At 35.2% G+C, this 24,947-nt stretch overlaps 1 protein-coding gene across 13 annotated transcripts in view; it reads right to left on the reverse strand.

The window, feature by feature from the left end:
- The window catches only part of MGAT4C (MGAT4 family member C), a 221,676-nt gene that overhangs the window by 42,461 nt on the left and 154,268 nt on the right, over positions 1-24,947 (reverse strand). For 8 of the 13 annotated variants that reach the window (XM_042947292.1, XM_042947297.1, XM_042947287.1 and 5 more), the window contains one exon: positions 3,707-3,756. The exons of 2 other annotated variants lie outside the window; for them this stretch is intronic. The gene's annotated coding sequence lies outside the window, so the exon portion shown is untranslated. Of the gene's footprint in view, positions 1-3,706; positions 3,757-16,082; positions 16,197-16,367; positions 16,508-24,947 lie in introns of all 13 variants that reach the window. 3 more of the 13 variants (XM_042947291.1, XM_042947288.1, XM_042947293.1) reach the window with 3 other exon arrangements.

Below are 24,947 nucleotides of genomic sequence, written 5' to 3' on the forward strand. Positions count from 1 at the left end.
ATGAAGAAATAAAATCAAAAGTAACAAGATGACTGATCAGTTCCTGAGGAGTCCATATTTATTGGAAAGAACAGACAGTAATGTGGGATCACATATCTACTGTGATGAAAGAATTATGAAGGGCTAACTTTTTCTGTAGGCTGATAGTTCATACTGCAACGCACGACCGTGCACTAAAATATCTCACTGGAGACTGGCTAATCCCACTGTATTTGAATAGCATACCTTCTCCTGCTTCATACGTTGTTATTAACTCTTTGGCTGAGCCATAGGAAGTGGAGTAGTGGCAATAAACAGAAAGTGTTCTAAAAGGGCTCTACCTCTCAATTTAATTAAAAGGAAAAATGGGAACACTTGGATGGCTCAGTCGGTTAAGCATCACACTCTTGATTTCAGTTCAGGTCATGATCTCACTGTTCGTGAGATGGAGCCCTGTGTCAGCTCTGCACGGAGAGCCCAGATCTTCTTGGGTTTCTCTCTCTCTCTCTCTCTCTTTCACTCTTGCTCTCGCTCTTGCTCTCTGCCCCTACCCTTCTCTCTCAAATAAATAAACATTTTAAAAAAGGAAAAAGGAACCATATGCACTACAAATATTTGGGAAGACACAAATTACTGCTAATTCTAATCGTTCCTACATACTGTTGTAAAAATAAAAATTGAGAAAATAAAATAGCTTATGAAAATGAACTCAGTACTGATGGATTGGAATTTAGTTTGAAAATCTCCTCCTTCTTCCCTCAAAGGACAGCCTGTTATAAATAGAATTTTTTTGCAGTGATATTTTCACATCTTTTTTGAAAATACAGACAAGAAAATAACCATGTGGTACAGTTTAAGGTAAAATAAAAAGGATTTTATTGAAAAAAACACATAACACATAAACATAATGCTATTTTCTACAAGTAAATCTGGCTGATTTAAACCAGTGTGAAAGTGCCAGCCTCCAAAGGTAGTAAACAGAAATTTTTGAAATGTTTACACCAGAAAGTGCCACCAACAGTGACTTTATATATACATCTTTCACATGAATAAAGAAAAGAAAACACTTGTGTATGTGCATTGCCATTTTTAGCTCCCTTTTCCAGCTACCATATGGGTAACTTCATTAGAGAGCCTGAATGTGTATTTTATGAATTGCCCACTTGGTTAAACAGTAAGCATTAATGATAATTACAAGAATCTCAAAGGCTATAAAATTAATATCGTGCATTTGAAGAGTCTAAGAGATTAGAAGAGGAACACAAATTATGCTTCTTTTATTTTCTTCAAAGGCAGATTCAAACAAAAACCGTACTCTTTTTCTCTTGACAGGGTTTAATAATTTAGCAAGATTAATGTGATAAAGTCCTTGCTTCAGGAAAGAGAAAGAAGTAACAGAAGCATATCAGAATGATGGAAGGGAAAGGTCAAAGTCTAGGAAGGAAAATAGCTTGAATTAAAGTTTTAACAGATTTTTCTGCTAAATATTACCATTTACACTCTACCAAGTGTAAAGAATTAAGTATTAGCATCTTTATAGACCCACAACACTTGATTTTCTGCTTCAAGCCAGTATATTGAATCTTACAGCCAGAGTAAGCTTGTGATGAAAAGATAAATACAATCAAAATAAAATTATGTACAAACACATCTGTATATATATTTTTAAGTATCCTTGATCTGATATGAATAAAAAGGAAATCTGTAGAGACTCATATAAAAGTAAAAGCAGAAACCCTGAGAGGTAAGTCATCTCCAAAGCCAGCTTTCTAGGTGAGAACTTCTAGCAATTCTTAGAAAGCTTGAGCTTCCCTTTTGACTGTTTCATGAGGAACAGAGTGAAAAGCATAAAAGTCCCTTCTCCAGATAAAATGAGAAATAAACCTCATGGGGAAAATAATTCTGAAATGAAATCTTGTCCTAAGTGCTGGCTGGAGAGAAAAAACAAAGAATTAACAAGTTAGTCCTCATCACAGATCTGAAGTATGAACCCATGCTGTTTGTTGAGTTAAAAACCTAAAACAGAGCATTTAGCTGCCTCCTTGCCCCTGTCGGGGACTAGTAAAAGCAAGTACTGTACCTTAAGAATAGAACTCCAAATCTAGCCTTAAAGAATTCCCATCAATAATATTCCGCATACCTGAGATTGTATTCAAAAACAAAAACACACAAACAAAATAGGATTTTATAAGTGAAAACAACCAGGAACAACAGAGAGTACAATCAAAACCACAGATTAGAGGTTTGGCTTGAACATGAGAAAAAGAAAGAAGAGAATATTAAATCTGTAAAACCCTCTAATGGAATTTGTTAACACAAGGGTATAAAAAAAGAATAAAATGAGATTAATTACAAGTCACAAATGTAGATTAACACAGTGAATTGGTTATGGATTCAAAGAACGTGGCATTAAGAAATTTATGTGATGGGGGTACCTTGGTGGCTAGTCGGTCAAGCATCCAGCTCCAGATTTCAGGTCAGGTCATGATCTCATCGTTTAAGTTTCAGCCCCATCCCATGTCTGGCTTTGCACTTAGAGCACGAAGCCTGCTTGGGATTCTCTCTCTCTCCTTGTCTTTATGCCCTTCCCTGCCCTACCTTTCTTTTTCTTTCTTTCCTTCTTCTTTCTTTTTTTCTTTCTTTCTTTCTTTCTTTCTCTCAAAATAAATAAACTTAAAAATAAAAAAAAACTATGAAATGATTTGGAAAAAAATTAAGAGACATAAAGAATAGAGAAAAATGGAAGCGGCCACATTAAAAGAGATAATGACTGAGTAATTCCAGAATTGCTGAAAAAAACATCTCTGCTCGGATACTGTAGGGCTAATAAATCTGAAGTGTGATATATAAAAACTGTACCTAGATTCATCATAACTAGCTTCAGAACACCAAAGATCAAGAGATTTTAAAAGCAACCAGAGAAAAATAGCAAATTTCAGACACAGGTATAGCAATTAGGCAGAGAGTTGACTTTCCAATAATAAATAGACTCCAGAAAACAGTGGAATAAAACCTTAAATGGTGTCAGAAAAATTATTGACAATCTAGACTCACATTCCAGGGATATTAATTTACTATAATGAGAGCAAAATACAGGTACTTTCAGACAAAATAAAAAAAAACCTGAATCATGTCCACTAAGAGAAAATTGAAAGAACATATTTCACAAAGGGAGATAAAGTGGAAGTTCTGATAAGAAGGAATGGAGCGAAAAGAAAGTGAGAAATATGTGAGTAAATCCTCCATAATATTAATTTACAAAACTATAATAATAATTTCAACTTTTGGAATAATAGAGCAAAAATACATATAACATTAACACAAAAATCTGGATGGCTCATGAGAATTAAGATATTCTAAGATACTTGTATTTTAGGAAGGATTTAAAGATATTAATACACTCTGGAAGATACCTTAATTGTGTTAGTTGTATACTGTAATTTTGTTCTATGACCTTTTTTTTCTTCTAGTGTCAATATGTTTCCAAGTTTAATTCAAAATATCAAAATACATGCTTTGATAAACTCGTAAATTTCCAATAAACATCCTCTAGAGTTTTTACTGTGAAAGTAGTAGTATTGAAAGAATAAAATCTGCTTACATAAAATTAATGAGCAAATAGCTCCAATTTAGGCATGAGTTTGACTTTATGAAATAGCTTTGATAATATACAAAAAAATTGTAGCTCCTCAGAATTTTACTGTGAGTGACAGATAACCAATCTCACCTTAAGAGAGAAGCTGTCATAATCTGTCCTGTACAGAAAATGTTGATACACTATAAAAAAGAAAGTCCAGTATTACTAATATATTCCTCTGGTTTATTATTAATAAAAGTAAAATAAACATATTCTAGATAATTTGTTATTTCCCATGTAGTTGCATTATGTTCATATTTATTAATATTTTCTAAATTGACAGAATATATACATATTTTAACTTTGTTGTATATCATAGCCTATCCCTTTACATTAAGTAAAATTATTTAAAAGTAGTTAAATGCTTGAAATATATATTATACAATATAAAGATATATATATATATATATATATATCTTTTAACATTACAATTGCTTTTTTCAGGGTAGTAAATAAATTAGATATATTTTATAGTATTTCATTTAAGCACAGGATTATTTGCCTTTTGAAAATGACTTCAGTCCATATTACCTAGCTTCACTTCACCTAAAAAGTGCACAGGGTACTTTGTTACGAATGTCTACATTACTGATTTTTCCATCATGTATAAAGGCTTACAATATTCAAGAGAATGTTTTTGCTATAACATTAGAAATTCATTGCCTGGAACACAGTTTGCTACTGCAGTTCGCCATACCATGTAACAAGGTTATTCAGAAGAAAACTGTGCAGCTATAAGAAAATGAGAACATGAAGAGAAGTCTCTAAAGATAATGTCTTTAAAAGTCATGTGGGCATTCTTTGAGCAAAGATATTTTGAGTAACAAATATGTTGTTATTTTGCATTACTTTTCTTGACTACACTTAAAAGTACTATTTATATACATTTTTTAAAAATTCAGTGCTTCTCTGGGCTATGTAGTTACTTCCAAGAAGACAATAATGTTATTTTCTGGAGTTTGAAAATTCATATGCTCTTAAAGCACAAATTCCTCTGTCTCGCCTGGTATCTCCATTAGTTTTTTGGGTTTTTCTTTTTTCATCTCTGTTTAGATGTTCTGTGCTCAATTACATACTCACCTTCACTGGGATATCTGTAGTTTTCCTCCATTATTAATACTGTAGCTCTCACATATGGCAAGAATAGTTGCAATTCTAGATTGATCTTTTAAAGTTTATTTATCCATTTTGTGAGAGAGAGAGCATGTGTACCTGCCCGAGCGGGGGAGGGGCACAGAGAGAGGGAGATCTTATAGTCATGAGATCATGACCTGAGCCAAAATCAAGAGTTGGTCACTCTATGGACTGTGACATTCAGGTGTCCCACAGATTGATCTTTAAAATGGTAGTAGTCATTCTGATAATCTTATTTCAAATAAACTTATTTGTCAATATGGAGGTATTACCACTCAATCATTAGGGTCAGGCAGAAAGGAGGTGGCATTTAAAGAGGTCTCACTATAGGGGAGACTGTGTGGTTTAGTTGGTTAAGCGTCTGACTTCTGCTCAGGTCATGATCTCACGGTTAGTTCCAGCCCTAAATGGGGCTCTGTGCTGACAGCTCAGAGCCTGGAGCCTGTTTTGGATTCTGTGTCTCCCTCTGTCCCTCCTCTGCTCTTGCTTTCTCTCTTTCTCAAAAATAAATACACATTAACAAAAATTAAAAAAAAAAAGAGGCCTCACTACAGATTCCAAGAAATTTGCTCTGCAGAACACTGTAACAGTAAGTCAAGTTTTAACAAGCTTTTGGTATTTGGCCACAACACGGCATTTGGACTATGGACTTTATGTTTTTAAATTTATGGATGGAACACATTGATGATAGGAGTCCAGACACTAGAAGTGGTAATCAGATGATCAGGCAATTATGAAAGAACTGTATGTGTTTTGAAAATTGTATAACATCCTTCAAGACCTGGATGTCTTACAATGTCTTGTAATGATCTATGCCTTCTGACTGTTTCCACTTACTAGTGATCTGACCTTATATTTCAAGATAGATTTTAACAGATCTGATTTTTTCTACAGTAAGAACTGATGAATTTTCTGAAAGGCTGATTAACAAATGGAATCTGATGATGTAACCTTGTATGCAGATCACCAAATGGAAACTGAAACATACACTGAAAACACAAGACCTGGGCTTATTAGTGGTTTATAAGGATTATATTTGGCTGATAATTGCTCATATATTCTAAGGAAAAATATCACAGAGGTGTACCTGAGAAGAGATATACATGAAAAAAAATACTCAATTAAGTAAAGGGTAATTAAGTAAAGATAATTTCTCTGAGTGTATTAAGTCATATGTTTTCTTTTTATAAATATTATTTTGATATAAAAATAATGTTATTACTATGAGAATTTATCCTATTTGATATTTAACATACTAGATGGCATTATTGATGTAACTTAAATTATAATATATATGAGTGATTTTCTTCTTTCTGAGGCATTATTATGAACAATAGTTAATTTTATATACTTCTGTTCTTTATTGTGATTAAATATTTTGAATCATGTTACAAATAATTTTGTTAGCACAGAAATTTCAAAGAATTAAAAAAAATTAGTTGATGGAATTATTTTATTATTCTTGACCATTTCCAATATTCAAGCTTCAAATATTTAATATAGATATTTAAATATTTAACATATAAATATACATTTTTAAATATATAATGTAATTATTCAGCCTGTCATAATAGCAAACTTCATTTCTGTGTAAAGTGAAAGCATATATTGGAAAAAATCTCAAGGTGAGGCTAATCAACTAAGCATTCTACAGGGAGATAGTAACCCTAAAAACAACTATAAACTTGTAATGGTTATGGAAGGATTTTCAAGACAACAAAATGTCATCAGATTAAAAATATCTGTATGTTGATTTTCTGAAAAAATTCAGAGTTCCTTGTTACTGATAAATATTTGAATACACACGCAACACATCCTAAATTTTTGGATAAATAAATTGCTTCAGTTACACAAATGTCAGCTATTACTATACTGCATGTTAAATAATAATAAATGTGTACTTTCTGTACTATTCCCAAGCAGTTTTCTTCATGGGCACAGGAGCAGCTCCAAGAGTCAAATCAGCCACACAACATCACTCAGTGAAATTTACGGCAGATAAGGAACACAAAACATGAGGGAAAATGAAAGGCGGAAAAATTACCTTTCTCAAAAAAAAATCTATGCTCATCTGAATCTTAAATCATATATTCTTTTCCCTTCATATCATTCTTGATAGGAATCTTACAGAAAAAAAAAATTCGTTAAAAGTGACTGTGCTTCACTGTCAAGAAAAACCTATGGTCAGGGATATACTGAATTCCCAAAGCTTTCATCATTAATATTTTATGAGTCTCACTGATCTGTCCTATATAGAAGAAACATTTATCTTTCATTTGTGCAAGCACTGCCTGCTGAGGAATAGATTTCATCTGTAAGCTGGGTGGTGAAATGAAAACGGCAGCAAAAGTAAGAGGAAGCAAAGTGTTCACTTGATTTCTTTTACTAGAGTCTGGCTGCACTTTACTGGAGTTGCCGAGTCAGCCAAGCAAAGTGAAAGATCTTTGGGGAACTATGAAGAGTGTCAGTTCTGGGCCAGTATACTTTGTTCTGCCCATGTGAATGCCCATGTGTTAGTTGACTTCTAAAGGAAATGATTAGCCACGGTGACTTTTGTTGTTGTTATTATTGTAACTTAAACCTTTACAACAAAGTCTGGTGCCTACAGCATTTGGGAAATCATTTGCTCAGTCTTGAAAATTGTGTTCCTTATAGATGAGATGACTAAAAGGCAAATTGGTGATCTTCCAACACTTCAAAGTGAAAAAGCTAGATGTTTTCCCTCTCAGTAGTGTGTGGCTTGCCATGTAGGCTCACCTAGGACACTGGAGCTGAGAATTCCCTGTGGACATCCACAGAAAACATCGACAGAAAAGTCAAACAGAGAAGAGGGCCCAGAACACTCTGTCACAGTCAAAAAGCACATTGGACGTCGTCTATTAGGTTCACTTAGAGCACAGGTCCATCTAGAGTTACAGGAAGTGGAGTATGGTTCCCTCATGTGATTGAAAAGATAATCTCTGGAGAAATGTATGTAGTGTAAAATGTATGTAGGGAAAACAAGCAAACAAAAAAACCTCTGGTTTTGAATGAAACCAGGTTTCTCTGGTAGAAAATACACAATTCAAAGCTATATGAAACAACTGTGCTTCTTTTCTTCAGAGCTCTTACCTCAATTTTTAACTACATATTACCTAGTATGATTATTTAACATCTTTCTGATCTCTTAGAATAAAAATTAGACCCTGTTTATTTTGGTTCACAATTGTATCCCCAGAGTCTTATACACTGTTGGCAGGTAATAGGTGTTCAGTAAGTTTTTGTTAAAATATTTGCACATTTTTCATTTTCATCAGTGCCTGCTAGCATGTTTTACATCATAATCCTTAATAATGTTTTTGGTGAGAGTAATGATTTATTCAAACTGCAGCTACAAATTATAAATCTACATAAAGAACTATGTTAGAAATAAGTTGATAGTAATTAGCCTAAGATTAGTTTCTGGGGCACAAAGAGTTAACCATTTAGTTGAGGAATAAAGTATATGTGAACAATTATACATAATTTGAATTATTAGTGACAAGATATTAGCTCTAATTGTAAATAGGTACCAGACACATAGAAATGAAAATACATTCCTGATAAAGAGAACTCTATGAGTAAATACATTGGAGTGAAAAGGATATAAACCACAAATTTTAAAAGGCGTTGATAAGAATGAGAGTTTAGAATGTCCAAGAGAACACCACCTTATCTATAAGTGCCATCTAAACTTATTTCTCCCATTGGTTCGTCTGTTTAGATTCTGTAGCAGGAACACACATGATTCCCATGACCTGAAAGGATCAATGTTCAGCAGTCGTGATGATGTAATATTGCCAGAACTGTATGCAAGAGTTTCTTTTCTCAAACTCCAGCTGGTATATTGTTTTCATTCAAGCTTTCCCTGTGACTTAAGCATCTTTCTTTTTTTTATTCTCTTTTCTCTAAACTTCAGTTCTTCTCTCATTGCCCCTTTCCCCAGTCTGTTTGCCAAACTCCTTGGCATACTCATTCAGACTTTACAAATGGGAATGAAATAGATAGTCATTTGTAGAGAAAAGTAGCCATTTGTAGATACTCTCGAGTTGAGTAAAATTGTTGCTTAATAGTTATCCATCAATGGATTTGCTATCCCAATGGTTTCAACAAATACTTTTTTTTTCCATTAAAATTAATTCAAGCATTCTTCTGAATAATTTAAGCTAATTCAGTACTCACTTAAGCCTTTGTTTGGCCAATAACTCACTAACTCTATTAAGCTACATCCATTTTAGTTAAATTTTGTGTAAATTTAAAAAAACAATATTATTCTAACCAAAAATATGCTGTATGTGAAATGGATAATCTATTTAAAGCAGTAATATAACAACTAAAAGTTAAGAAAGCAAATACAACATGTCGATTGGGAAAATTTTCTGGATTTCCTAGATTTTAAAATCAAAGTACCTTTCTTTAAAACTAATATCAAACTAATTAAATTTATATAATTATATAAAATATAAGTAATTATGTAATTATAATTATTCAACTCTAACAAAACATGTCTGAGTATCCAACTTAATATTTTGCTTATCTTTTAGATGTAAAAAAAACATATTCTGTTTTCATTTTCCCTCAAATTCTTTCTAATTTCAATTTTATGAATGAACAGTGTTAAGTTTATACAAAGCATTTTCAAATGTATCCACATTTCCTAGGAATACGACTTGATTTAGAAAAATATAACACTGTACACAAACATTTTATTCATAACATATGCTGCTGCATTCCGTTTTCCTCAAAGATTGAGCATCCCCTATGTTCACACCATTCCTTTCTTTGTGGTCTACTCATCTCTCTGTTCACATGTTTGTTCAACCTTTTGTTGATTTCTCCTCCCTTCAGAAGGAACCATCATTTTCTTGAGGAGCTGGGTTGAGACAGTGTTTCCAATTTCCATTCTGCTGGTTGGAAACACATGTCTGCTATGTTCTCTTGTGAGAGATAGATAGTCCATGCCATCTCATCCCTCCCTCCTAAAAGTTACATGCATGCTCTAAGGAGTAGACATAGGAAATTTAACCTCAGTCTGATGTGGTCTGTATAGTTGACAAAGGATACTCTACTTAGTCTTTGGTAGCCATAAATATTTACTTTCTTTTTTTTTTTTTTTTTTTTTTTTTTTTGACACAAAACCACGGTATGAAACTTCAGTTTGAGCTACTTATAATGAACTAAAATGAGAAGGGTCTTTCTTCTTGCTCTTCCCTCTCTCATTTGTCCATCTCTGTGTGTTAAGAGCACTATCCTAGCAGCCCCTGACAGGACTATAACACTTGTAAAGTTATCACCTCACACTGTTTACCTTAAAATTCAAATCAACACATTGAAATTGCCCAAAGAAGTGGGAGCCATAAGTCTTACACAGAATGAAAACAGAAATAAAAGTGAAAAACAAGAGAATGGATACATGTCCTCTTTGTTCTCAAACAAGGTGGAGAGGGAAGCGTGCAAATAGGTTGCCCACTGTAATCATTTAATTAAGTATAAAATGAAATGAGGCCTACAGTTTCAGTTTTTATAAAGAAAATAGAAACTTCTGGATGTGACAGACCTATTTGTGGCACAAGGCCTCTCCATCAGGTTTTTGATACACAGAGGGAAACCTCTAGATAGATTGACCTCTTTTAAGTCATTTCAATAATAAAGAATTGCTTTTCCTTTATAGCATTTTTCAAGAGGCTCCATGTCTTTTCATTTATTTCATTAAACAAATAAAAAAAAACTACTTAGGTAAAGTTCAAGCAACTTTCACAATTATAAATTATAAAGAAGCAGAAATGGTCTGTAAAGTCTAAAATCCATTCTGTTGCTCAACTACTCATGCAAAATGCCCATTATAAACTTGTGGCATTGTTGGAAATTTAATAACATCATAATACCATACTTATACAACCTCAAGAGTCCAATAAAATGGAAATAGTTCACTCATATAATTGTAACAAATCACGTAATGATAAAGTTCTATCCTAAAATTTAATTCTATCAAGTCTTGAATTGGGAAAATGTATAATCACCTAATTCATAGCTGTTAAAGTGAAAGAAAGATAATGCAAAATGATAAGAAAAGAGATGTGACAGGCCTACTTATTCCTGGAGGCTTTTCCATCAGATTTTTTGATACATAGAGGGAAGCCTTTAGGCAGAATGACCTCTTATAAGTTAAGACAGAAACATTTCTTGCTCAGATTCTGGATCTTCAGAATACTTATCTGAAGATTTCAGCCCAACAGAGGATTCATTTCTTGTTCCAGAAAGTGGTTTTGGGAGTGAAATCTTGGGTTTTGAAGGATGACAAGAAAATCCTTTGGTGGGTAGACATTTCTCAATGCTACTGGAGACTGAGGCTGGCCAAGAAAATCCCTCTGTAGAAAGTCATGACACAGGGAGAAAAGTACTTCATAAGCTTCCTGGAAGAAGGTTGGGGTAGGAAGGACGTTCTCCAGTCATCAATTCTCCCCACCGTACCATCTCTATATGGGCCTCCAGCTTGGTAATGGGGGACAGGTAGAAAGCCTGGGTCCGCTGTTTTAATTTCAAGTAAAGAGACGCATAGTGAAAATGCAAATTTCCAAAAGCATCTTATTAAGTGTTTAGCTAAGCCATTCCATAATATCGTTGTCTGCACCTTAATTTTGTGTGACAAACAGCCTTCAGATACCTTGATCTGACACTAGCCCCTCCAGTAAGTACATGCCCTAGATGACAGCTCACAGAGCCACAGCAAATGTAAGTTCATAATGTGATACCCCAATGGTCCTGCACTTTCCAAGGCCTTCCCCAAGTGCCTTCCTTTGATAAACCCCTGCAAAACTTACCAAAACTCCAGTATTTTTTCTTGAATTGACAAATCCAGCCTTTGCCTGGGAACCCCAAAGTACACTACCCACAAATCCTACCAAAGGAATATTCTCCCAATCCTGATGCACCCTCTGCCTGTACCCTTTCTTAACCTCCCTGGTAGCCCCTAGAAGTGTACCATGTATCTTCTCTAGGACCTCTGAGTAATAAACTTCTTTACTTCAATTCCCTTTTGTTTGTTTTGTTGTTGTTGTTGTTGAGCCCTAGTTTACCATTTGATACCCCAGAGATCTACCTAACACATGAAAATTGAAAAAGGGCACAACACATCTTTAGTATTTTTTCCGCTAGATTTCATTTTTTTAATGCTTTTATTTATTTTTGAAAGAGAGAGTGGAAGTGGGGGAGGGTCAGAGAGAAAGGGTGACAGAGGATCTGAAGCAGTCTCTGTGCTAACAGCTTCGGAGATGACAGCAGCTAGCCAGATGCTGAGCTCGAACACACAAACTGTGAGATCATGACCAAAGCTGAAATCAAGAGCAGGACGCTCAACTGACTGAGCCACTCAGGTGCCCTGACTAGATTCCATTTTAAAGGATACTGGGCCATCTGTTCTATTGACTGAAGGCATGTAATATTATGAATCCTGCTGGTCCAGGTTCATGATCAAAAAAAAAAGGAGTGAACTTTCTTGCCATGCAGAGCAAGAGCAGGAGCAGAAGTAGAAAGGCCAGCTGGTCAACATAGATCCTGGATCTACGAGTCCTCTCAGCTGGACATGTTATTACTAATAACCCAGAGGACTCCCTGCCTTTTGCCAATGCCAAAATTGCATTACCTCTCTAAAATTTCAAATTTCACATCCACTTCTTCACATGGCCTCCTTCCTGCATGGCAATGCCTCGCTGCTCTTCAGACGGACCAAGGCCCCTGTCCTGGGGCCTGAGGGGGGCGGCTCCCTGCACCCCAACCCCATCGACAAGGCCAGCAGCATCCAGTCCCGGCCCCTGCCCTCACCTCCTAAGTTCACCTCCCAGGACTCACCAGATGGGCAGTATGAGAACAGTGAGGGGGGCTGGATGGAGGATTATGACAGTTGATTTCGGTCTGCTGTGTGTGATCATTTCTCTTAAGTCATTGAAATTTCTCAGACCAACCTGTGCTGAGGCCACTAATGGCCAACTCATTATTTCTTTGTTGGCCAATTTTTTAAAATTATTAATTGACTTTATTATTAGAACTCAGCACAGAAATATACTCATGAATCAGATTGTTTATGAACCTTGTAGGAGATGACCCTCTAAGTGTGTTCTGACACGTATACCTTTGTGTGTTGTAATCATATTTTATTATTTTTCTAAAAACATCTTATGGAGAGATACACTTGGAAATCCCAGCTTATGTAAAAATATACAGAGAGAGAGTAACTCTTAACAACGATTTCCATCTATACAAATAAATATTATTAAGGGAAATTTCACCACAGACCATCAACTTGTACTAAAGTTGAAATTTAGGGAAAAAATATCCATTGGCAAATATCTTGATGTTTTCAAAAGAAAAGTTTGGTTGACTAGCTTTTTCCTCATGTTGATTCATTCTTTCAAACAAATATTTACTATATTTATTATTTACCAGGTACTTGCAAAGCATCAGAGAGAAAGAAAAAAATCCTATTCTTATAAAATTTACAATCTAGTCTAAGAAGACAAATAAAAATAGTCTCTCTGCCCCTCCCACACTTGTGCTCCCTCTCTCTCTCTCTCTAAAAATAAACTTTAAAAAAGAAAAAAGAAGTTATAACTTATTTCAAAACTGCAAAATAAGAACAAATCTTTGAAGTCAGAAAATGCAGAGATTAAAATTGAGGTTCCGAAGCTTCCTCAAAATCTTAATGACTGAACTGTATTAAGAAATGAAAAAGCAAACTAATTAACAACAACAACAACTCCTCTTCCAGGAAACTAATTGTAGAAGAAAAAAATAGTTTTGAGAGAGGAATAATAATGTTGCAAAACAGAGACATGAACCATAACTCTGAAGAGTAGAATACCTACAAAAAAAAAAAAATCAAACCAAAGCTTAAAAAAAAAAAAGAATAATTTGGTCCTTGAAAATCTGCATCATTGTCCCTGATAAGAAAATATATAATATTTGGTCGATAATACAGGTTGGTCTGAGAAATTTCAATGACTTAAGAGAAATGATCACACACAGCAGACCAAAATTAACTGAAGTGGATGTGAAATTTGAAATTTTAGAGAGGTAATGCAATTTTGGCATTTGGCAAAAGGCAGGGAATCCTCTGGGTTATTAGTAATAACATGTCCAGCTGGGCCATTAATGGCCATTATTTTGCCAAAACTCATAGGAAAACATGTACCTAATTTGCTAATTCAAGAGAATGCTGGTGTTTCTAGACAAGGATGAAATCTAGACTGCCATGTATAATTTTACCATTTACTCTAAATTGTGCCTAAAGAGAAAGTTTACACCTTGTGTAATAATACAGATAGGCCCAAGGTAAAATTATAACATGATATTACTTTGTATACAGCGGTAGGCAATGAAGGGTGGCATGACAAGGCACTAAGACTGTAGGAAAGTGCACTCATATTAAATGCATTGTGAAAATATCACACAAGAAGCTTTTCAACTTTTGTAGGTTTGGGAAGTATCAAGGCATCATGGGAATATGTAGACATGGAAAAAATATAGCTCCAAAGGAAAGTCAAAGCTAAAAAAAGGCAATCTCTTTTAGGGGGAAAAATCAATAGTCACTATAAAGCAAAATCCAAAGGATCAAACAAGGCAGGAAAAATTAATAGAGATAGCCCCAACTGTGTTTTAAAGAATAATATAGCTACGTAAGCAGTTTATAAGACATGCTTTACAATTGGCTTATAACAGTATCATTTAGGCCATAAAATATTTACTAACTTTACTTCTGGTTACCAACAGTAGTATTGGTAATTGTTAACAATTATATAGCTCTTGTGAGGGCTGCTGGGTTGTGCAACTCCAGGGAGCACATCCTATTTACATGTGAATGATTTTTCTTAGCATCAGGTGAAGTATTAGTTTTACTCTGAGCCCAAAGGCCCAAGAACCAGGAGAGCCAATAGTGTAAATCCTGGTCTGAGTACAAGAGAAGACCAATGTTCCAGCTCAAACTATCAGGCACAACAAATTCTCCCTTCCTCTGATTTTGTTTTATCCAGGCCATCAGCTGATTGGATGAGGCCCGCTGCATTGGAAAGAGCAATCTGCTTTACTCACTCTACCTATTCAAATGTTAATCTCATCTGGAAACATTCTCAAAGACACATCTAAAAATAATGTTTAGCCAAACATTTGGGCAACCTGTGATTCTATCAAGCTGACACACAAAGTTAGCAATTACATCTTCATGTTACAGATCTAGTGACTAAAGAACAGAGTTAACTACATTGCATAAGTGAAACAGCTAATAATTATTGTAACCTGGATTTTAAAGCAGGGAGTCTGTCTTCATGATCATTACTTTTAACTAGGACACTATACTGTGTCTTCAAAATAAGACTTGTTGAATACCTTCAGTGTTTGGGGTACTATTCTTGGTTCTTGGAAATAGCAATTAACATAAAAACAAATCTCTTTTCTCATGTGCTTTCATTCCTATAAGGGTATTTAGACAATAAGTAACAGCTAATGCATAGGGTGTCTATTCCGTGCCAACTGCTGTTCAAAACCCTTTATAAATATTAGTGCATTCAGTCCTCACAACAGCCCCGTAAAAGATTTGCCATTATTATCCCTCATTTATAGACAATAGAACTGAGGACAAAAGAATTAAGTGACTTGCCCAAGGTACAGAGCTAGTAAACGGTGTTTCCCCTATGCTTAAATACTTTGTTACACTCTCTTATTTCTACTGCAACAGCACAAGCACTCATGTTACTAAACCAATTTTTATTTGTTAATTTTTAAAATAATTTTGTTAAGTTTATTTTGAGAGAGACAGAGAGAACATGAGCTGGGGAGGGTCAGAGAGAAAGAGAGAGAGAGAGAATCCCAAGCTGGCTCTGCAGAGTCAGCACAGAGCCTGATGTGGGGCTTGAAATCACAAAACCATGAGATTTTGACCTAAGCAGATATCAAGGGTCAGGTGCTTAACTGACTGAGCCACTCAGGTGCCCCACTGAAGCAATTTTTAAGAAAAGACTTTATGAAGCAAAGACATTCAGAACTTTTCTAGAAAATCCCATACTTCTCTTATTATGTTTTTTCTCCCTCCCCTACTTTTAAATGCACTAGGTCAGAGTAACACGTTTGTTCTCGTGGCTGTCCACAGAAAAGAGGAAGAGAAATGATATAAATAATAAAAATTAAAATAGTCAAATATGTTTGTGAGTGTACATAATGTGTCTCTACATATATTTATTTCTATGGGTCTTATGACTGATGGATAGACAGATACACACAGACTGCTACATGTATGTATACACATGAATGATGTCTTCTTTCTTACCTCATGTATTTTGAGCAACAAAGCAAAGGGTGGATGTTTGGATAGGTCAACAATTAGTTAGATGGGTTGATCAGATGGACTCATAGGTAGGAGGTAGGTAGATAAGTAGTGAGACTGAGAGAGGGAGAGAATTGCATATATTAATTAGTTGAATAAAGGAAATATACAACCAAGAGAACTGAAATTGAATTAGAAAAGAGAATATGGTGCCAGTATCTTATTTACTCTCTTTTTTTTCTCATGGTAATGGATGCAGGAGAATTATCTACTTTCTTAGGTACTTACCCAGGTAGTTTTATTCTTTGGAGAAGGAAAATATCTGAGACTCCTTAACTTTGAGCTAAAGTTTCACATCATTAATAACATCACATTGAAACATCTGAGAAGAGTAGGAGTTATATTTCCATTCCTTTGTGCCATGTACACTTCAAAACAAGTGCATATGAAAGGATAAAAAAAATCAGTCAATTATTCAGTTTTTGAGGGCTCTGAAGGATCTCAAGAGATCCACATAGAGTACTCATCTTCTCAAACTACAACGCTGACATATTTAAAAGAATATGGATTATTCCACAAAGGACAGACTCCGAGTGCTTGTTGATTATTACATACCATTCAGTAACAGACACGGATAAACAAGTATTTTCAATAGGTACTTCTGCTAATGAAGTTCTTAGGATTTATGTAAGTCTAGTTGATTAGAAAATATTATTTTCAGAAGCAAGTTTTTAGTGCATTGAGATGTGTGCATTCAATCATCTGAATAAAACATTTACTTAAATAAAAATTTAACAGACACACCAGAGCTCCTATTCCTTTTACTGCTTCAATCTAAAACCATGAAGGTGAGAGATACCTTCGTGGTTTTTGCGGTTTCTGAAAATAAGAATGTATATGTCTGTTCAATTCAAACTTCCAAATTATATTCCATAGTGGAGGTCTGTGTAAATCTATATCTTCTTTCTGGAAACTATTATATGATTCAGTAGAAGACAAAAGGTGATATTCTTGGTAATGAACATTAGTTCTTTAATTTTAAGGCTTAATTTAACATTTGTCTTTTTAAAATATAAATCCTCTTACCTGTTAATTTAATGACAAAGCACTTTAGATGAAATATCAGTGCTATTTATTGATTTATTTATTTGCAGACTGAAGAGTACCCAAAGGAAGTTGGGTGCGGTCTTATCAATTTGCCTGGTCTTAACCTGATTGTCTTACTGTCCTTAGTTTTTTACCCCGATTCTACCAATCTTTCTTCTGGCAAAATAGAAAGTCATGATTTTTAACATTTCTCCCAAAGGTTGCCTGCCTGAAAATGAGTTCAACTGACATGGAGATTTCACACTTAACTACTTAGGGGACTAGTTCTCAAACTTTTTTCTACCTCAACATATCTGAAAGATAGTACATAATTCTCTCAGTAATAGTGGCAAAGCAAGAGTTTCTTAAAAGGGTAAGCAGCACATCTCTGCAGGATGAGGTTAGTAAAACCCTGAGAAAAATATAACCTATATGTTGTCTTTATTCCCAATTTTTAAGTATAGAAGCTGTTTTTGAAATTTAAGCAAACACTTTAACTCATTAATATTTTAATAAATTATTCCTTTTCTTTTTTGATTTTTTTTTTTTTTAATTTTCCCAACAGGGCTCAAACTCACTATCTGAGATCAAGACCTGAGGTGATATCAAGAGATGGATGCCTAACCACCTGGGCTACCCAGGTGTCCCAAATCATTCATTTTCTTAGTCTGCTGGAAGCCAGAACTCAGAAGGTAAACCCCATTAAATAGAGGGGTTTAATAAGGAAAATAAGAGGGGAAAAGCACTGATTTGTGCTAAGAAGGGGAGATTCATGTCAATACAGTGTATGAACAGGTAGAAAACCCTGGTAGACAGGAGTGGCTGTATATTAGGGATCTAGTCAAATCATGGCATAGAGATGGCACAAATATATATATAGATATATTTTACAATAAATAGGATTAGAATGAATTTACTCAAGGGAATAAAAGGACACAAAAAATAATGTTAGTATCTCTTATAAATGTAAAGGACTTGAGAGACTATCTCTCCTACTGTTCCATTTAAGAATTTTTCCTAATTATCACCACTAACAAGGCAAAGGTGAGGAAATCATAGTGGACTTGCTGAGAGTTCAGGTAGCAGTTTGAAATGATGAAGTATGAAAGTCAAAGGCAAAGGTCAAACTGTGACTAAAGAAAGGCACATTCAGCAGTCTCTTTAAACTCTCCAAGAATATCCAATGGTCATTAAATATTACTCTGTAGTTTTGTCTTGTCTGATGGGAAGCTGCAGATTAGAATGAAGTTTAGAATAAAAAGGCAGCAAGAAAAATGGTTCTTTTCTTGGAAATTTACCTGAAAACTGTAGTATGAGTGAGATAGATGCTAGATAGATGGATAGATAGATAGATACACATACTTATATACACACACACATTATCCATCTCCCATACATGTTATTATATATATATATATATATATATATACTCATCAGCTTGCCTTCTCTCTCTCTCTCTCTCCACCACTTTTCTTGCTCTTCATTTTACTTTTTAGTTTTCTAGTTGATTTCCTACCTTATTCCCATCTAGCAGGCTCTGAAGCTCTTCCTGCTATGTTCTGTGACACTGGGTGGACACAGCTAAGACTTCACATGCTAGAGTCCTGGATTAGACTATTCCTCCAACCTTCCAGATGTTTCTTTACCAGGAGTGACTCACAGTGCCTGTGCCATATTGCCATGCCATGGTTTGAGCCCTGTTTTGGCAGGTGCTGTGCTGACTAGGCGTCTCTTCCTTACCTTAATGTGGGTTACAGCTCTTCACCTTCCTTTCTCTAATCCTCCAGTCTGCATGTTTTTTTTTTATTTTTTTTTATCTTTTTGCCACCTGCTGTATCTAAATATTCTGTAGCTAAAACTAAAGTTACTACTTTGCCTTGCTCAACCCAACTCCTTTCCTTTCACTCAGAGCAGTTATACTTGCTGTTACGGGTGAGTTATTTGGGTTAGTTTACCCCCCAGCAAATGACTCAGGTTTTTATCACACACTTATGTTTTTGTTTTTGTTTTTTATTTCCCTTTATGTTTTTGACTTCTCTATTTTATTTCGATTACCATGAAAAAGAAGCAACATATTTTCATGTTGTAAATGATCGAAAACAACATTTAAATGTTTGGAAATACATGAAGTGCTATTAAAACAGCAGCAGAAAAAGCTTGAAGGATTATCCCAATGTCTATGCCTCAGTCTGGTTGTAAAATCTTGTCAGGACACACACACACACACACACACACACACACACACACACACTTCAAATGTACTGTGAATTCAAATGGAGTCAAGATATTGTAACCAGAGTTTCATATCTATTTCTGTAATAGTGGTAGGGGGTTGGAGCTACATTTTTACTCAAAATTAGTAAGTATGAAGAAAAAGAAAGAGGTTTATTAACTAGAAGGAGAACATATTCAAATAAATATGTTGCCCCATAAAGCTAGTTTCCCAGTGTGAGTGTGATTAAAAACACAATTATGGTTTTCCATTACTGTAAAGATGTTTGGGTAACAAAATTAAATTCTTTAATTTTTAAAATAGGCCTATATTCTCAACATGGAGATATCTGGGTTTTCTTGAAAAAATTATATATATATATATATATATATATATATATATATATATATATATCTCAAGGCTATAGTGTAGATATTTTCTAGGCATTCAACTTGAGATAAAGAAAAAATTAAAGGTGAATGATATTTAGTTGATGCAAATGGAAATCACCATTTTTTCTCTGCTATTCAAGGAAATATGGACAGAGGGGGTGTGTGCTATAATATAGCATAATTTCAGTACTCCATGTTGGAGAAAATATGTGTAGTTATTGTGGGTAAGAAAGCAGGGATAATGAAATATAAATAAAAAAAAACATTTGAAATGTTTCTAGATGATGGATTATGTTCTAAAACCACATTCTAGTAACCTATAGACATTAAAGAACAACAATGAATCGGTTTTCATTGTTATTGATTTGTTGCCATGGTGACTTTTTTGATGATAGGAAGGCAGCAGAGTTAACATGATTTAAATTTTAGAGTCTGTGATCCAAACCAGGGATGAATTTTTATAGCACATAAATTACAGACCTGATTTTAATCTCCTATACATACTACTTATTATATTTTTACATTTATTTTGATAGTTGGTTTTGTTCCCACAAAGTTACAAATTCACCGTAAATCCAGCTATCTGCAATATTCAGAAGATAGTGTTCATCTAGCACAACTGACAGCACAGGCGAATGATGACTAATACAGCCCCTGGAACCCAGTATGGAGAATATTTGTTATAGGAATTAAATAAAGTCTTGGGGTGACATCTCAGTGACACTGTGCACTATTGCCATGGATGCAACTTTTCAGCATTGAGACCTTGCTCAGTCGCTCAGTTACTGACAGGGCCAGAGAGACCATGCCGGTTTATAAAAGGAACGATTTAAAAAAATGGGGTTGGGACAAACAAGGCCAACTATGTTGAAATATCCCTGTGTTGTTCTAAAACATAACACACTGAGTGTGACTGGCTCTAGGCTCTGTCTCTTGGGACATGTGATACAGAGAGTTAGACAATTGAGATGCTTGCTTAAAATCTTTATTTAAAAAAAAAGTCTACTTTGTGAAGCCTCCGTGTCACTGGAGAATAGAGACATTATATAGCTCATTACAGTTTGCAGAGTCTGTCTAGGGACCCCCTTGCCTAGTGGGAGCCCTTAGTAGCAGAATCCTTGGCAGGCATTTTTCAGCAGGGAAAGTATTTCTGTTAGAACCACTGTGAGTCATGCGTAGAAGCTTTATAAGAACCTTTTTTAGAGGTGTCACGGAGACGACCACAGCACAGTATAATAAAAAAAGCACTGGACTGAGAACCAGACGGTTCTGCTTAATTCTAGCCAGGCCATTAAACTGTCCGTGTAACTGCAGGTTGACCTCAATTTCCTCATTTGCAGAATGAGGACTTTGGACTAAACCATTTCTAAGGTCTTTTCCGAGACCCTCCAATTCTTTTCAGCATTACTTTACGTCTTTATTTTTCAAGAGGGATGATTCCTGTGACTAACTGGAAGGAAAGTAAAAATTCTTACGAAAAAAGGAACTGGTAGGCAACAATTCACTTATCTTAAGGTATTTCTTCAGAGACACTCTGGAGCATATCTTTTTGTCAAATATGAGATTTTCTTAAAAGAGATTTAGTAATAACACATATCAACCATAGTTTAGGAACCTTCCAAGAAAAGAAAAAAAAAAAGCAGCACAGGCATAAATGGTAAGTGGTAAATTGTAAGTTTCAGTACAATATTACCAAAAGAAAAGTTTATTATAAGTACTATACTATTACACATGTTATAAAATATATATAAAACTTCTCCCTTCATAAGATACTTTTTTGGGGGGGCTTTGTTCATCACGAAAAACTAATGGTGTGGGAAAAATGAGGGCATTTACAAACCCAAAATGAATTTGAATCTTTCAGTGGCAAAATAATTTTAACATATTTTATCAATTTTACTCTCCAGGTTTTTACATTGTAGAGTGCCATAGATTAAATGTTTGTGTCCCCTTAAAATTTTTGTCTTGAAACTTATCCCCTAATGTGATGATATTTGGAGGTGCGGGCTTTGGGAGATGATTGCATGATCAGAATCGAGCCATCGTGGATGGGATTAGTGCCCCTAAAAAAGACACCCCTAGAGAGCTTCTTTGCCCTTTCTACCACATGAGAACAATAAGATGGCCTTCTATCAACCAGGAAGTCAATGAATGAATTGAAGCTTCATGAAGGTCAATGAATCTGTTGGCAACTTGATCTTGGATCCCCAACCTCCAGAGAAATAAATGTTTGTTGCTTAAACCACTTAGTCTATATTTTGTTATGGCAGCCTGAGCTGACTGAGACAAAATTGGTACCAAGAAGTCGAGTAACAAATGCCTACAAGTGTGAGGGGTGCCTGGGTGGCTCAGTCAGTTAAGCAACTGGTGGTTTGGGCTCAGGTCATGGTTTTAACTCAGGATATGACCTCAAGATTTGGTGGGTTCAAGTCCTGTGTCCGGCTCTGCGTGGACAGTGTGGAGACTGGTTGGGTTTCTCTCTCCCTCTCTCTCTGCTCCTCCTGTACCCACACTGTCCTTGTCTCTCTCAAAAAACAAATATATTTTAACAACTTAAAAAAATTACCAATATCTAAAAGTGTGGAAGGGGCTTTGGTACTGTATAATAAGTAGAGTCAGAAAGAGTTTGAGGTGCCTGTTAGAAAAAGCCACTGCTGTAATGTTCCTTTAAAGGCGATGTTGGTGAGAGCTCAGGAAGAGAAGGGGAGAGCAGAAGAGAAAACCTTCATCTTCTTAGACTAAGAACAGTGAAATAGTTGTGAACAGAACTTTGAAGTCTCAGATGGAAATGAGGAACACGTTATTGGTACATGCACGGTGGCAGGGGCATGCATGGTGGTATGTGCTGGGGCCAAATGTGAGTGCATGAACAGTTGCAGGTGCCTGAGCTGTCTGCCAGGTGTGCACCTGTGTGGCTGCAGGGGCTGCAGGCTCAAGCGCAGTAGTGCAAGCCAGTGACAGGAGTCACATATGCTTATTTTCCATACGCATAACATGCAGACACAGCAGTAGGTTTAAACTGTGTGTGGGAATCACTCAAACATGATATGCACACGTGTCTGTGTTACACTAGGGTTCTTGGATTTTTTTTTAATTAAATTTTTGTTGTTCTTCCTCTCCCTGACCTGCCATTGGATTGTTAATTCTCAGGAAAATGTTTTTAAAACCCTATTTCTATGCGGCCCCTGGGTGGCTCAGTGGGTTTAACCACTAACTTCCACTCAGGTCATGATTTGGGGTTTGTGGGTTCAAACCTCCCATCAGGCTTGCTGCTGTCTATCGAGAGCCTGCTTCGGATCCTCTGTCCCTCCCTCTGTCTGGCCCTCCCCTGCTTGAGCTTTCTCTCTCAAAAATAAATAAAGTTTTATTTTTTTGTTCTTTTTGTTTATTTATTTTGAGAGAGAGAGAGAGAGAGAGAGAGAGAGAGAGAGAGAGCATGCAAGCCAGGGATGGGCAGAGAGAGAGCCAGAGAGAGAGAGAGAGAGAGAAAGAGAGAGAGAGAATCCCAAGCAGGTTCCGCACCATCAGCACAGAGCCTGTCAGGGGGCTCAAACCCATGAACCACGGGATCATGATCTGAGCTGAAGTCAGAGTTGGACACTTAACTAACTGAGCCACCCAGAATAAATAAACGTTTAAAAAAAAAGAAAAAGAAAATATTCTTATTGACCAAGTTTTCTACAGTTTTCTTTATTTTTACAAATATTTCTTCTCACAATCACAATATTATCATCTATTTAGGGTTAACCAAAATTTTGAATATATTCACTGACCATTACCATTTCTCATACACACCATCTTCTGTCATAGGTGAAATTCTCTTATTCAATTTTCACCTGACTGGAGCAGATGTTCATGTAATTACCACATGGGAAACTTGTGAGTGATGTGCTTTCTAAATTCTTGAATATCACATTGTACTTACTTGTAGCTCAAAATATAAATGATGTATTGGCTGTGAGTAGATTCTAGTTTTGTAGTACTTTCTTCTCAATTGTCTGTAAATATTCTTCACTCTTTTCTAGATTCCAATATCCTGATAATTCTATCACCAGTCCATTTTTTTTTTTTCTCCAGAGGAAAGGTTTATTTTATAGTTAAGTCCTTGGTGAACTCTTTGACCTTTAAACAATGATAATTTAGAGTATTCCTTAAAAACCCAAAGCCACAAATGTTTTCGGACTCTTCTTCCAGATCCATTAGTTAAATCACACTTTACTTTTTAAGAAAGTGGGCAGGAGAAGGCATAATTGGCATAGATTCCTGCTGCCTGTCTAGAGTATTCCTAACATATATTTTTCTAATCTTAGTAGCCACAAGTGATTGTTTCATTTACCTTTGGAGAACAGAGATTCAGAGGAAAGCACAATTCAATGTGTTTACTTGTTGCAATAATTTATATAAGAAGTTAAACATATACATCCCTTTCTCTTTCCTGTAAAGTGTCACATAAAGTGCCAAGCCAAACAAGCAAACAATAAAAATATCAAATACAAAAAGGAAAGAACTTAAAATAAGCTCAAGTGCCCAGATCAGGGACCATTCTAATTCTCAGTCCTTAAATTGGAATATTTTATAAGAAAAAAAAAATGTTGCCACAGATGTTTTTTAAAAAAGAGATTTAGTAGGAAGAAAAGAACAAAAGCAGTAGCCTTGAATAACAGCTACTTCCTAAGAACTGAGTAAATGAGGCAGAAACATAAAAACCATGTGTAATTGTAGAAATTTCTTAACATGAATATAGTGATGGGCTGTTAACCATTTTCCCCCCACTGGCTCCAGATATTAACATTGCTATGAGAATCCTCAGGATATTTTGTTTTATATGAAGCATTAATGCATTTCGAGATCACTAATCAAATGCAAAAGAAAGCAGAGCATAAAATGGCTAATCAGGCAGGAGGAACTTAAATATAAATGACAGTATCTAGAGACTAGCAGACCTTGTCCAGAAATGGCTGAAAGTCTTAGGCAAAAAATAAACAGCAAACTCAAAGAAATAATGAGAGCTCGAAACTCATAGCTTTACAATTGCTCTTTTTATGTGATTCCACTGCAAAGTGATTTAAATATAGAATTCGGGGAAAAAAATAAAGTAATATTCCTTGACACAAAGGTATATTTCTGTGTATCTCTTAACTGGTTGGAGAGCCCTTGAAGCGTATCATGATATTTCTA

The sequence above is a fragment of the Panthera leo genome, chromosome B4, assembly GCF_018350215.1.
Source record: "Panthera leo isolate Ple1 chromosome B4, P.leo_Ple1_pat1.1, whole genome shotgun sequence".
Classification (NCBI taxonomy): Eukaryota; Metazoa; Chordata; class Mammalia; order Carnivora; family Felidae; genus Panthera; species Panthera leo.